Here is an 11,736-nt window from a genome sequence, read left to right as displayed (position 1 = left end):
TGGCCTCCGTCTCCTGACCCTTCATGAACCAACCAGCAAATTAACAACCGGCAGCCCCTTGAGTCTCTCTCATTGTGTGTGTGTGTGTGTGTGTGTGGTGTGGTGTGTGGTGTGTGTGTGTGTGTGTGTATAAATGTATGTGTCTTCCTGAGAGCCCAATTGTGTATGAGAAAGCTCATCACGACCACCCCACCTCACCCTCCCACGTACAGTACAGTACAAATGTCTGCCATTGATTGAAAGCCTCAAGTACATGCAGGTGTCAGGCTTTCTCCTCTCCTCTCCTCTCCTCCCCTCTCCTCCTCCACCTCCTCTCCTCTTCGTCGTCCTCCTCCTCCTCCGTGAGCCAGACAAGCTGGCACGAGGCTAAAGGGCCGGGCCACCTCTCACGTCCATTGTCCTGCCCCCCCCCCCCCCTCCCCCCCCCCTCCCCACCAGCCCCCGATGACTCATTTGTGGCGGGCGGGTGGGTGGGTGGGGGGGGGGGGCGGGCTTGTGGCGTGGGGGGGGGGGGGGAGGGGCGGCTTTTGTTGCGCTGCTGTCACTCCAGCAGGTGCCTTACAGCAGAAGGCACGAGCCGACGCGCTTCGTTAGCGCCGAGTGTGACCGGCGCCGTTTGATGTCCCCGTCTCATCAGCGGAGACGGCGTCCAAGGAGGACGCTAATAATCACTTGAAAGACAAAAACATTCCACTTGTGCTTGTAAAGATAAACTCCAATTTCAATGATAAAAGGATGACAGACAGTCAATGGCAGGCGACAAAGCCTGTTGGAGCCTCCTCCCTCCGCGCGTCCCCCGGCCCCTAAAGTCTTATTCATACCGTCAATTATCACAAAATATACAGCTCCGCTGACAAACAGCATTCAATAAAACATGAAAACTGAAACACATTTGGAATAGTAATGGCACAGCGAGAGGGACGCAGGAGCGAGGCAACCCGGTAACAACCCGGTAACAACCCGGTAACAACCCGGTAACAACCCGGTAACCGTTCATCGACGGTTTACGGTCGGCAGCCAAAAGTGAGACAACCCACGACGACGGTCAGGAAGACACACACACACACACACACACACACACACACACACACGCGCACACACGCGCACACACGCGCACACACGCGCACACCCAAACAAAGACAGCCAGTATCACAGCCACAGTGAGCAAAAGGCAAGAGGAGGCCTGGCTGAACAGGAGCTCAACTTTTGTTGTTGTATCAAATGTGCCAGTGCTGCCAGCCCTCGGGGGAAGTCACATGACCGCCTGCTGTGCTCTGAATAGCCCTCCTCCAGCTGACTATGACATCATCTCTCTCAAGACCAATCATATGCTGTCTGAGCCCAGGGCAAAGCCGCAAAACATACGTACAGGTTTAGACGGGTGGCATGTTACTGAACCTTCACGTTGTAATGTGTTCTATAGGCGTTATCCTAAAGGAACTTTGACAGTCTTGTGGACGCTAAGATCTGTTTTAATGTCGGGAAAATTGATTTGGAACGGTGAAGAGGCTATTACTGGGACTACGTGTGCGTTTATACAAAAATAAAAATCAACACCCTCTCGACCAATCACAATCAAGTATTCGACAAAGCCGTGGTATAAATCAAAATACACACCCTTCTCCATTATCAACATCAACATGACACATATTCACTGTGGAATTTCAAAGATATTGATCCAGAGTGTGCTTCCATTCATAGCCTTCAGATTTAACTGTTTTATTGTCCTACTTCTACAGAAAACGATGACATGTACTCTCCTCAAACTTTCACCAGATCAAAACACACACCGTCCTCTACATCAATGACACATATTCACTGTGGAATTTCCAAAGTTCATCCGAGGACCACAGGTTTGGAAGGGTTCCAATTCATAGCCTGGAGAATCACCCGTTGTATGTGAGGTGTAACAAAAGCATAGATGATTCACTGACATGTAGAATAGGGAAACGAGTAAGTCAGGTCCATACATCGGCGATGACACACACAAAATGGCCGCCGTCTTTGTGTTCTCTTAAGATCAGGAGGGCCGAAATTAAATCCTGTAATACGGTCATTACACCTCCTAACCTGACACTTAACGGTTCCATCCTCCTTTCACAGTCAACGGCCGTTCCAAGACTTTTCCAGTAAGCATGACACCGGGACCTCTGGGGAGTTGTGTGGGGTTCACCACAGTGTTGGGTGTCTAAGGCCTTACAGTCAGCCCAGTTTTTCTTCCTCCTCTGGCCTCGCCTCGTTGATAACCAGCAACAAGTGTAGAGTTGGAAAGGTTCACAGTGTTCTGGATAGACTGCGGTGAATGCTCAAGGACAAGGGCTTAATCCCCACAGACACACAAATGGGTTTAAAAAAGAAAAGAAAAAAAGATGAATGTCTGTTGGCTCACACATTATCCATTCTCTCACCAGGTGAGAGGTCACCGAACCAGGGTACTGCCTGCCTGCCTGCCTGCCTGCCTGCCTGCCTGCCTGCCTGCCCGCCCGCCTGCCCCTCCACGGCCCAACCGCATTACTGACAGAACTGAATCAAGCTTTGGAAATAGAAACAAATTGACTGTTTGGCAAAGAGGAGACCTTGGCTGGAGCAGAAGCAGCCTGTTCTGGCACCCGGGCTTGTGTTGTTGTTCTGTAACCTGGTATGTTGTGTAGCCTAGCCTATTTGAAGCAGGAGGAGCCCCCTGGCCCTGGCCACTGTGGGCAGGAAGAGTCCCTGGGGATTAGGGCTGTGCTTGGGGCCCCATGGCTACATTCACAGCCCCTCCACACCCCCACCCCCACCCCCACCACCACCCCCCCCCCACCACCACCCCCACCACCACCACCACACCGCCCATTCCTCGCCATCTAATGAGGGTTTTGTTTGTTAGCCATGCCGCTGACCGCCGCCAAATTAGCTTCGTCACCTCTGGAGCCACGATGGGATGTGACAATTGATACCACGGGGCTAGGCTAGGGCTAGGCTAGGTCCCCTCTGTTAGACTGGGCTGGAGGGCTAGCGCCCCGCGGCGCGGCCCCCGCCACGCGATAATGCTAACACGAGGCTACAGACCGGAGCATCCTCTCCCTTCCCTTTTCGTCTGTCTGTCTGTCTGTCTGTCTGTCTGTTCGTGGTGCGAGCGTCTGGAGGCGAGGAAGACGATGACAACTCATTCCGCCGCTCTGCCAATCACCGCGTGTGGAAGAGAACTCATCTATTTTTATTCATCACATCTTTGAGACGAAAAGGAAGAAAGAAAAGAAGTAACATCTGGCGCGTGGGGTCTGCCTTCCCCTCACTGAAAGCAATGGTTTCTATCGCGTTCCCTCGATGCAGCCTTCCCCCCCCGATAGTTTCGAACAGTTAACTTAAATCAACATTAAAGTTCGTATGAAACGAAATGACAAGAGCAAGATGTCCAAATCATTAGTAACGTGAGAGGAACGGTTCCCAGGCATGTCTCGTTACATAGCTGAGCGCAGACGTGGGCCGCGAGGCAGTTCACGGCAAGCTAACGGGCCAGGGCCTTCTCACCATCACCGCGGCTAGCCGTGGAAACAGGGCCCTGACCCAACAGAACCCAAACCTGACCCTCACACTGAACCTCTGGGAACAGGGCAGAGCCGAAAGACGCGCACGCACGCACACACACACACAGGACAGAGTCGAAAGCGCACACACACACACACACACACACACACACACACACACACACACACACACACACACACACACACACACACACACACAAAACCCCTGGGAACATGGCTCCACAGAAATCAAGCGTGGGTCTGGCTCTGGTTCTGTCTCAGCCTGCTGTGGGTTCTGTGGTGGGCCCTACTGGCTTCGACAACCACACTGACATTTAACCAGATCCAGAGCAGAGCTTTCCAATCATGGGTCGAATATGATGTCTGTGTGTGTGTGTTTCTGTGTGTGTGTGTGTGTGTGTGTGCGTGTGTGTGCGTGTGTGTGCGTGTGCGTCATGTAAAATTGTTGATTCTTGGAGTCAAGGGCACTGAACCTATCCTTGTGTTTGAGAGCATATCTGTGCCAGTCTCTTCTGATGAGGTCATTGACTGGAAAGAAGGGGATTGGGCACAAACTCACGCTGACACACAAACATATATACACACAAAGATATACACACATACACACACTCACAGCAACACACAAAGACACACACACTCACAGCGACACACACACTCACAGCGACACACAAAGACACACAAAGACACACACACACACACAGGAGTAGTTGTGTGTTTATTCTTACTCCTCCGGCGCCTCAGCCCCTTTCGCATGAGTGCATCACCCTGTGCTCCCGTGGTGAGTGTGTGTGTGTGTGTGTGTGTGTGTGTGTGTGTGTGTGTGTGTTTTTGTTTGTGTGTGTGTGTGTGTGTGTGTGTGTGTTGGGAGCAGACAATCAGAGAATCACACTTCCCCTCCTCCTCCTCGTCCTTGTCCTCCTCTTCCTCCGTCTTCCCTATCCCCCTCTCCCCCTCTCCCCCGCGTGCCCGCAGGGACTTCCCTTTTCAGCTCTGGAGGAGAGACATCCCGGCTCACCCCACCATGGTACCAAGACGCCAGACAGATCCCCCCGCCTGCCCTGACGCTAGTCTACCCAGAGACACACATCTGCTAAACTCACTAGGTCTCACAACCTCCTCACAACCTCCTCACAACGTCCTCACAACCTCCTCACAACCTCCTCCCAACATCCCCTCTCTGCATAACTCACCATTATTCCTGGAACCCCTCTCTCCATCCCCCCCCTCTCTCCATCCCCCCCCTCTCTCCATCCCCTCTCTCCATCCCCTCTCTCTCTCCATCCCCTCTCTCCATCCCCCCCCTCTCTCCATCTCCTCTCTCCATCCACTCTCTCTCTCCATCCCCTCTCTCTCTCTCCATCCCCCCCCTCTCCATCCCCTCTCTCTCTCCATCCCCCCCCTCTCTCCATCCCCCCCTCTCTCCATCCCCTCTCTCCATCCCCCCCTCTCTCCTCTCCATCCCCTCTCTCCATCCCCTCTCTCTCCATCTCTCTCTCTATCCCCTCTCTCCATCCATCCCCTCTCTCCATCCACTCTCTCTCTCCATCCCCTCTCTCCATCCATCCACTCTCTCCATCCTCTCTCCATCCCCTCTCTCTCTCCATCCCCTCTCTCCATCCATCCCCTCTCTCCATCCTCTCTCTCCATCCCATCCCCTCTCTCCATCCATCCACTCTCTCCATCCACTCTCTCCATCCACTCTCTCCATCCACTCTCTCCATCCATCCCCTCTCTCCATCCCCTCTCTCCATCCTCTCTCTCCATCCATCCCCTCTCTCCATCCACTCTCTCCATCCACTCTCTCCATCCATCCACTCTCTCCATCCCCTCTTTCCATCCCCTCTCTCTCCATCCCCTCTCCTCCTAATCCCCCTCTTCTTCCCTCTCCTCATCCTCATCTGAGGCATACAGCACCACTTAAAGAGATGCTACAGGATTTGTGGACGTTCAGCCACTAGTTCTAAAATTAGCGCTCACGAGCCAAAAACAGGTCCCCGAAACACAGAAATATTGTCATGAAATGACCTGATTGGACAGAAAGGGGCATAACGTCCCACTCCTAATGAGCAAAAGCTTATTTCGCTTATGACGTTTTATTGGCCTTAAACTGAGGACGGTGTCGTCCAATGAGATAAGAAATCGATTGATGTTCTATCATGAACCATACAGTCAACACTTAAGCCAAAATGTAAGGTTAAGAATTAGCAACAGAAATCCTGTAGCATCTCTTTAAGAAGGCCTCCTGAATGTTTTATAAGACACAGAAACAGAGGAACAGTCTCGTTTAGTAGGAAAAGGGTAATCTAGTAATGTGGTTGGAGGCAGCAGACACTGTAAAGGCCATGGGCTGGATTCTGAACACATGAAAGTTACAAATGTAAAATAGATCCAACACTTGACCTACAAGGTTAAGGTTACCAGGCTTAATTAAATGTATCATATTGAGAAACACTTAATTAATTCATTCACCTAGGAATTTCCCAAGCCTCAAATTTGAGACAAGAGACAAATTTGCAATATTGAACTGTCTACGAATTATGCTAATCTATGTGCTTGCATTATAACTCTTGCATTTTCTGCCCTTTAGGTAGATAGAGAAATAAAATCTTCATTATACAGAATTAGCAACAGGCTCCCAGGGACATTGGAGAGATCTGCATTCCAGAACAGACTGTGTTAATTTATGTTGCACACCGGAGAGATACAGAAATGATACACTGAGATGAAGTCATGCCAATTCACACACACACACGCACGCACACGCACGCACGCACGCGCACGCACGCACGCACGCAGAAACGCACACACCCTTCAAGGTTTTTAATTACAGACTACCTTGGTCGCCTCCAGTCAATAATAATTTCTTTCAACTAACAATTCAACAGGTAAAGCCAATATGCATAATAATACCACAGTCTAGTAAACCCACAATGTAACGGAGGTTCAGGATTAATCTGTATCCATGTTGGCAACGAATACATAATCTGAATATATGCAAATGAGAGAAAGTGACAGTTGCTGAAGCTGAAAGAAGAGAGAGAGAGAGAGAGAGAGAGAGAGAGAGAGAGAGAGAGAGAGAGAGAGAGAGAATAGAGAGAAAGAAGAGAGAGAGAGAGAGAGAGAGGGAGGGGGGGGAGAGAGAGGATGATTCTCTCCACAACAGGGGGAAAGTGCCAGGCCTGATACCAACTAGAAAGGTCTTCCCACATTATAATATTAATATTAATGAGACTTCCTGGGCTTTTTTTTGCCGATTTGAACATGAAAAACTTGAAAAGCGCAAATTCCAGGAGTTCCGTTGCACAGTTTGACCCGGAGCCACACAGACACCAAGCGTGACAGACTCCCTGTTCAAAGAGAAGGGAGCCGCTTTCATCAGGGGATCCTTTTTTTTTTCTTACTGCGACACCACCAGCCCATGCCATCTGCCTTCTTCTAAAAATGGTAACTTCAAGATGTGCGCACCGTTTTTTAGGAGGCTTCACAAGGCCTGAAAAACAGGCTTCACTCCTCTCTCCGACTCCACTCGTCCTGCTTACAGCCAGCCGCCAATATTCACCGTTAAACTGTCAACCAGGAGCTGGCCGCCCGCCCAGCACTCAGTATGGTGGCACAGCCACCCCCCCCCACAAACACACACACACTACCTCCCTCCATCCGCCTTACCATAACCCTACATACCCTACGCCCACAACCAAACTCCACCCCCCCCCACCTCCCCCACCCCCCACTAATGCCTACTCCTGCTCCATGCACAGTAAGCCCACACCCCCCCCCCCACCTCCCATCCATATACACAGACACGCACACAAACACACACACACACACACACACACACACACACACACACACACAGTTAAAGAACGGCTAAATACCCCGCTGGCTCCTGGGCCTGGCTTCAGACATCAGTAAAATATTTTTATTCGCTGCCCCACAACCGCACCACACTGGCAAAGGTCTCCTGGCCCCAGCTTGGCATGACTTCTGAAGGAGTGCCATGGCTGCTGCTGCTTCCTGCAGCTCCCAGCGTGGCCGGGCTGCCTAACTCCCACTGACGGAGGGGCTGAGAGAGAGAGGAGCCCCTGCCTGGCTCGGAGACCCCCAGGACCGGAGGGGGTGGTGGTGGGGCTGGGGCGCCAGAGGAGAGGGTGCTCTTATGGCTCCTTCTTCCTCCTCCTCCTCCTCCTCCATGCCTCCAGGCATTGACCACAGCCCCAGTGTCCCAGGCCAAACCTAGGACCTGGGAGCTGAGTCGGGTCACAAACACGGGGGCAGTCCCTGGCACTTCAGTCAGGCCCGGGCAGGGAGGGTGAAACATTCAGGCAGACAGCCTTTCAAAACACGCAAGCGAGAACAGATGCATCCTTCACTAGGCCTATATCTGCCTGGAGTCCCATGTGAAACATTAAGACTCATTTGTGGGGAGGTTGGAACAAACGGCAACAGCACAGTCAGCAAGCGCTCCATTTGGAGAGATTTTAGTTCCCTTTTTTTTTTTTTTTCCCGCAGAGTGCAAATTCACTCTGTTTTAGTTGTCTCGTCTCATGACAAATACATACTGTCGCTGTCACTGCTGTTGTGTTTACAGTGGCATATAGCATCTTGTAATTATTCCATGAAAGTGAATTTGTGTCCTGGGGGATTTTTAGTTTGTGTGTACGGATAATCAAAAGAGATGCAGCAGACAGGGAGAGGGGTCTAGGAAATCTCCAATAAAGGCAGTTCCTGCCTCCGCTTTTCTCTGCGATCCTTCGAGCACAGTTCAACATGGCTCGGGCTGTTGTTCAGATGACAAGCCTGTGCCACGCTTAGAGAGATACCCCCCCCGTAACGTAAACACACACAACTTTGCCCACGGTCAAACTCATATGTGTGAGCATACGCCAACAGATAAACAACAACAAAATGACGAAAAATGTATACGAATCCTATACCATCATCTATACCTTCATCTATACCATCATCTATACCATCATCTATAGCCGAGGTGACTCGTGCTATAGCCCGAGCAAGAGAGAAAGGAGAATATCTTCTCTCTCCCTAATAATATCATAAGTACCTGAAATATTTAAGCCTGGTTGATTATGTACAATTTCTAGTAATATAGCGTAATTACTCCAGAGGAAAAATGTTAACAAATAACATCCTTTTAATTCCTGTACAATCGGTTGAAATACAGGAGTGCCACACACAAGACTGCTAAAGACTGAAAATAAATTTTAAAAAAACATAATATTTTCCAAGTTCCCTTCAGAGTGATCTAAACGGCTGGTATTGTGTGGTCATGGCTTTGGCACCAAAGCCGCTTCTCAGACTTGAAAAGGGGTCAGGGGTCAGTAATTTTGTGTTTGCATGTCTTTGTAGTCTGTTTTCCCTCAGAGCGCAGAAGACCCTGATGAGAAAGGATCAATGTTTCTGAAAATTGAGCACTTTCATATGAAACAAGGAGCCTGAAGGCGTCCTTGAAGGACATTGAAACCTCTGAACAACACTGACCCTCAGAACGCAGAGAAAGAAGACGAGGAGACTCATTCCTCAGACATACAAAATACTGATAGGCCATGCTAGCCGTTTGAAGGGAAGAAAGACCTTCTCCTAACACCCCACCCAAAAACAGAAGCGTAGGCAATACAGAGCTAAAAACCAACTCTAGGCTTATTTAGCATTTTAATGAAATAATAATTTGGTACAAACTATACTATTAGGCTTCTGCTTCTAATAAAAAAGCAGCAAATTGCCTTCTATAGGCCTGTATCATTTCTGTAGCAATCCAGGCCACGCTCTTTGACATCATGCAAAAGACAGAGTTTAATGTAGCTCAAAAAAATTGCCTCAGGAAGCTTCTCCCGTCAAATGTGCTTTGAGAAAAAAAAAAAGAAAAAAAGAAACAACAACATTTTTGTGTTATTTGTAAAAAAAAGAAAAAAAAACTCCCCAAGGCACGATGACTGTAAAAGTGGTCAGATGACAAACGTCACATCTGATCATTAATCCGGTACAGGGGCCGGCTGCCAGGCAAACACAGGAAACTCTCTGAGGGGAGTACAGATATTTGGTCAATTCCACCGTGATAAATCACTAGGCCTACTTGCACAACAGGGGTGGGACATTGCTCCAAAATGATAACAAGCTTTTCTGTCACCAATTCATTCAGTGGGTCATATTTCTATAGATGCTGGGTTAACGCATTGAGGCCTACAGCCTGATCTAAAATCATACGAACAAAAAAAGACATAAGACATTAAACACAAGAGAGAATGCAATAGGCCTATACAACACAGTAGGCTTACTGTATATTGTATTATGTCTTGTGTTTAACAATAGACACAATAAAAGTATACCAGTAACCTACTTAACGGTGCAACAAGGCACAGCCCAATCAGGACATGTTGCCAAAGGCTGTCAAAAACAATTCATTTCTCATCACCAATCAAAAACAAGGTTACTGGCAGCACTTCCTAAACGCTACAACCGTTGACACTCAACTCCGTTTGATGAAAGCGCTTGGCAGCCATTTACTGATCATCAGGTTTCTGACAAGTTCCTTGATAATCTACTTCACAGAGGCAATGATCTCCATCACCTGAAGCTGGCAGAGTGAAAGCTCCTGTCTTTGAAGGAGAGAGAATGTGGCAACCGGGGTGAGTAATAATTAGGTCAATAGGATACGATCCCACTCACTCCTGAATCATCCCTGTGTCCTGGCCAACTGACGGAATCATGCTAAACATTTGCCTGTGAGCTCATCGCCTTCAATGATGTGCCTGACACAATGTGTGACCCAACACACCTTTCAGAGTCTGTGTCATTACCTCTGCCGTCACCTACTGGTCTAGACAGAACCAAGCCTTGCATTCCAACACTGTTTTTTTCCAGTCCTTTTCGCTGAAATCGTACAGTCGTCCACATTCCCCTACAGATTTAAAACGAGCTCTTACCAGACCCTATGCTTTTAAATCTGTGTCAGGGAGCGTACACTCCTGGGAGAAGAGAAGGGAGAGTTGGGACGCAGGGAGTCTCTTCATGAGTGAAATAAAGTTACAAAAGTAGAAGGAAAACCTCCGCCCACATCAGTAATCATCTAACCACTTCAGTCCAGCACAAGACAAGTCATACATCACACACACAACATTTCCAAAGGCAATCAATAGTGAATCAAAGCTCTGCCAGTTCTCTGCTGCACACAACTGGGCCATGTGAATGACTCAGGCCAGGGCCTCTCTTCTGTGTACAACACTGTAGAAAACACTGTCCTCATCAACACTAAGACGAGTACATTTGTGTTTCTATTTATATAGCTAAACTAGTTTAGATGAGTTGGCAAAACGGCCGAGCATGTCGTGGATGTCTAAGCGTTAGCTGGCTAACAGCAGAAGTAAAACTGCAGAGAGTGTGGTAGCAATGAGCTAGCCATGTCAGGCTAGCCTAGCTCGTACAGCAGCAGCAAGAAAAACAGCAAGTGAGGTCACACTGATGTGTATACTTTAGAAACACAGTCGAGGGGTCGGCTAAGACTTCTCCGAACTAACTTAACTTTCGCATACGCGGTCGCTAACGTGGCTAAGGGACAGCAGACGCGTGTGCTACAGCAGCTAGGTTAGCTGAGGCTGGACTCACCAGGAAGTGGGTTCTGTCTTCACGGTGAGTCTCTGGATGGTGATGGCGGTTGTCTTTGCTCTGCTTTACTTTTTTTTCTTTCCAAGGTCGTGCTGAAGTGGTGAGTTCTTGAGCTGCTGGTACGTGGCACCGTTGCTTTTGTGCTGAAACTTTTCGGAGGAGACCTCTGTTGTAAAGAAACGTATCTCTAATGATAATAAAGTGCTAACTGCGTGCGTGTTGAGAAAGCAGCCGTCCTCTCACCATTCCTGACCCGTGCCAGTAATGTAAACAACCCAGCATTCCCGGAGCGGAGCGGAGGGGCGGGGCGAGTGTCAGAGAGCAGAGCGCTGCTGTCAAACCGCGGGACGCAGGAAAACTCTGGTCTCACTGAGATCACTGCAGCCCAGGTCGGGCACGGTGCAGCCCAGGAGCCCAGGTAGGGCACGGTGCAGCCCAGGCAGCCCAGGTAGGGCACGGTGCAGCCCAGGTAGCCCAGGTAGGGCAGCCCAGGTAGCCCAGGTAGGGCACGGTGCAGCCCAGGTAGCCCAGGTAGGGCACGGTGCAGCCCAGGTAGCCCAGGTAGGGCACGGTGCAGCCCAGGTAGGGC

General features: G+C 49.6%; 1 protein-coding gene across 2 annotated transcripts in view; it reads right to left on the bottom strand.

Annotated features, from left to right (window-relative positions):
- nek7 (NIMA-related kinase 7) overlaps positions 1-11,382 on the bottom strand; it is a 59,189-nt gene extending 47,807 nt beyond the window's left edge. For both annotated transcript variants that reach the window (XM_083670997.1, XM_083670998.1), the window contains exon 1: positions 11,148-11,382. The gene's annotated coding sequence lies outside the window, so the exon portion shown is untranslated. The remainder of the gene's footprint in view (positions 1-11,147) is intronic.
- Positions 11,383-11,736: the final 354 nt, after the last annotated feature.

The sequence above is a fragment of the Argentina silus genome (genome assembly GCF_951799395.1).
Source record: "Argentina silus genome assembly, chromosome: 6".
NCBI lineage: Eukaryota > Metazoa > Chordata > Actinopteri > Argentiniformes > Argentinidae > Argentina > Argentina silus.
The sequence above is the reverse complement of the archived record's forward strand: the minus strand, read 5'-3'. Positions and strand labels throughout refer to the sequence as shown.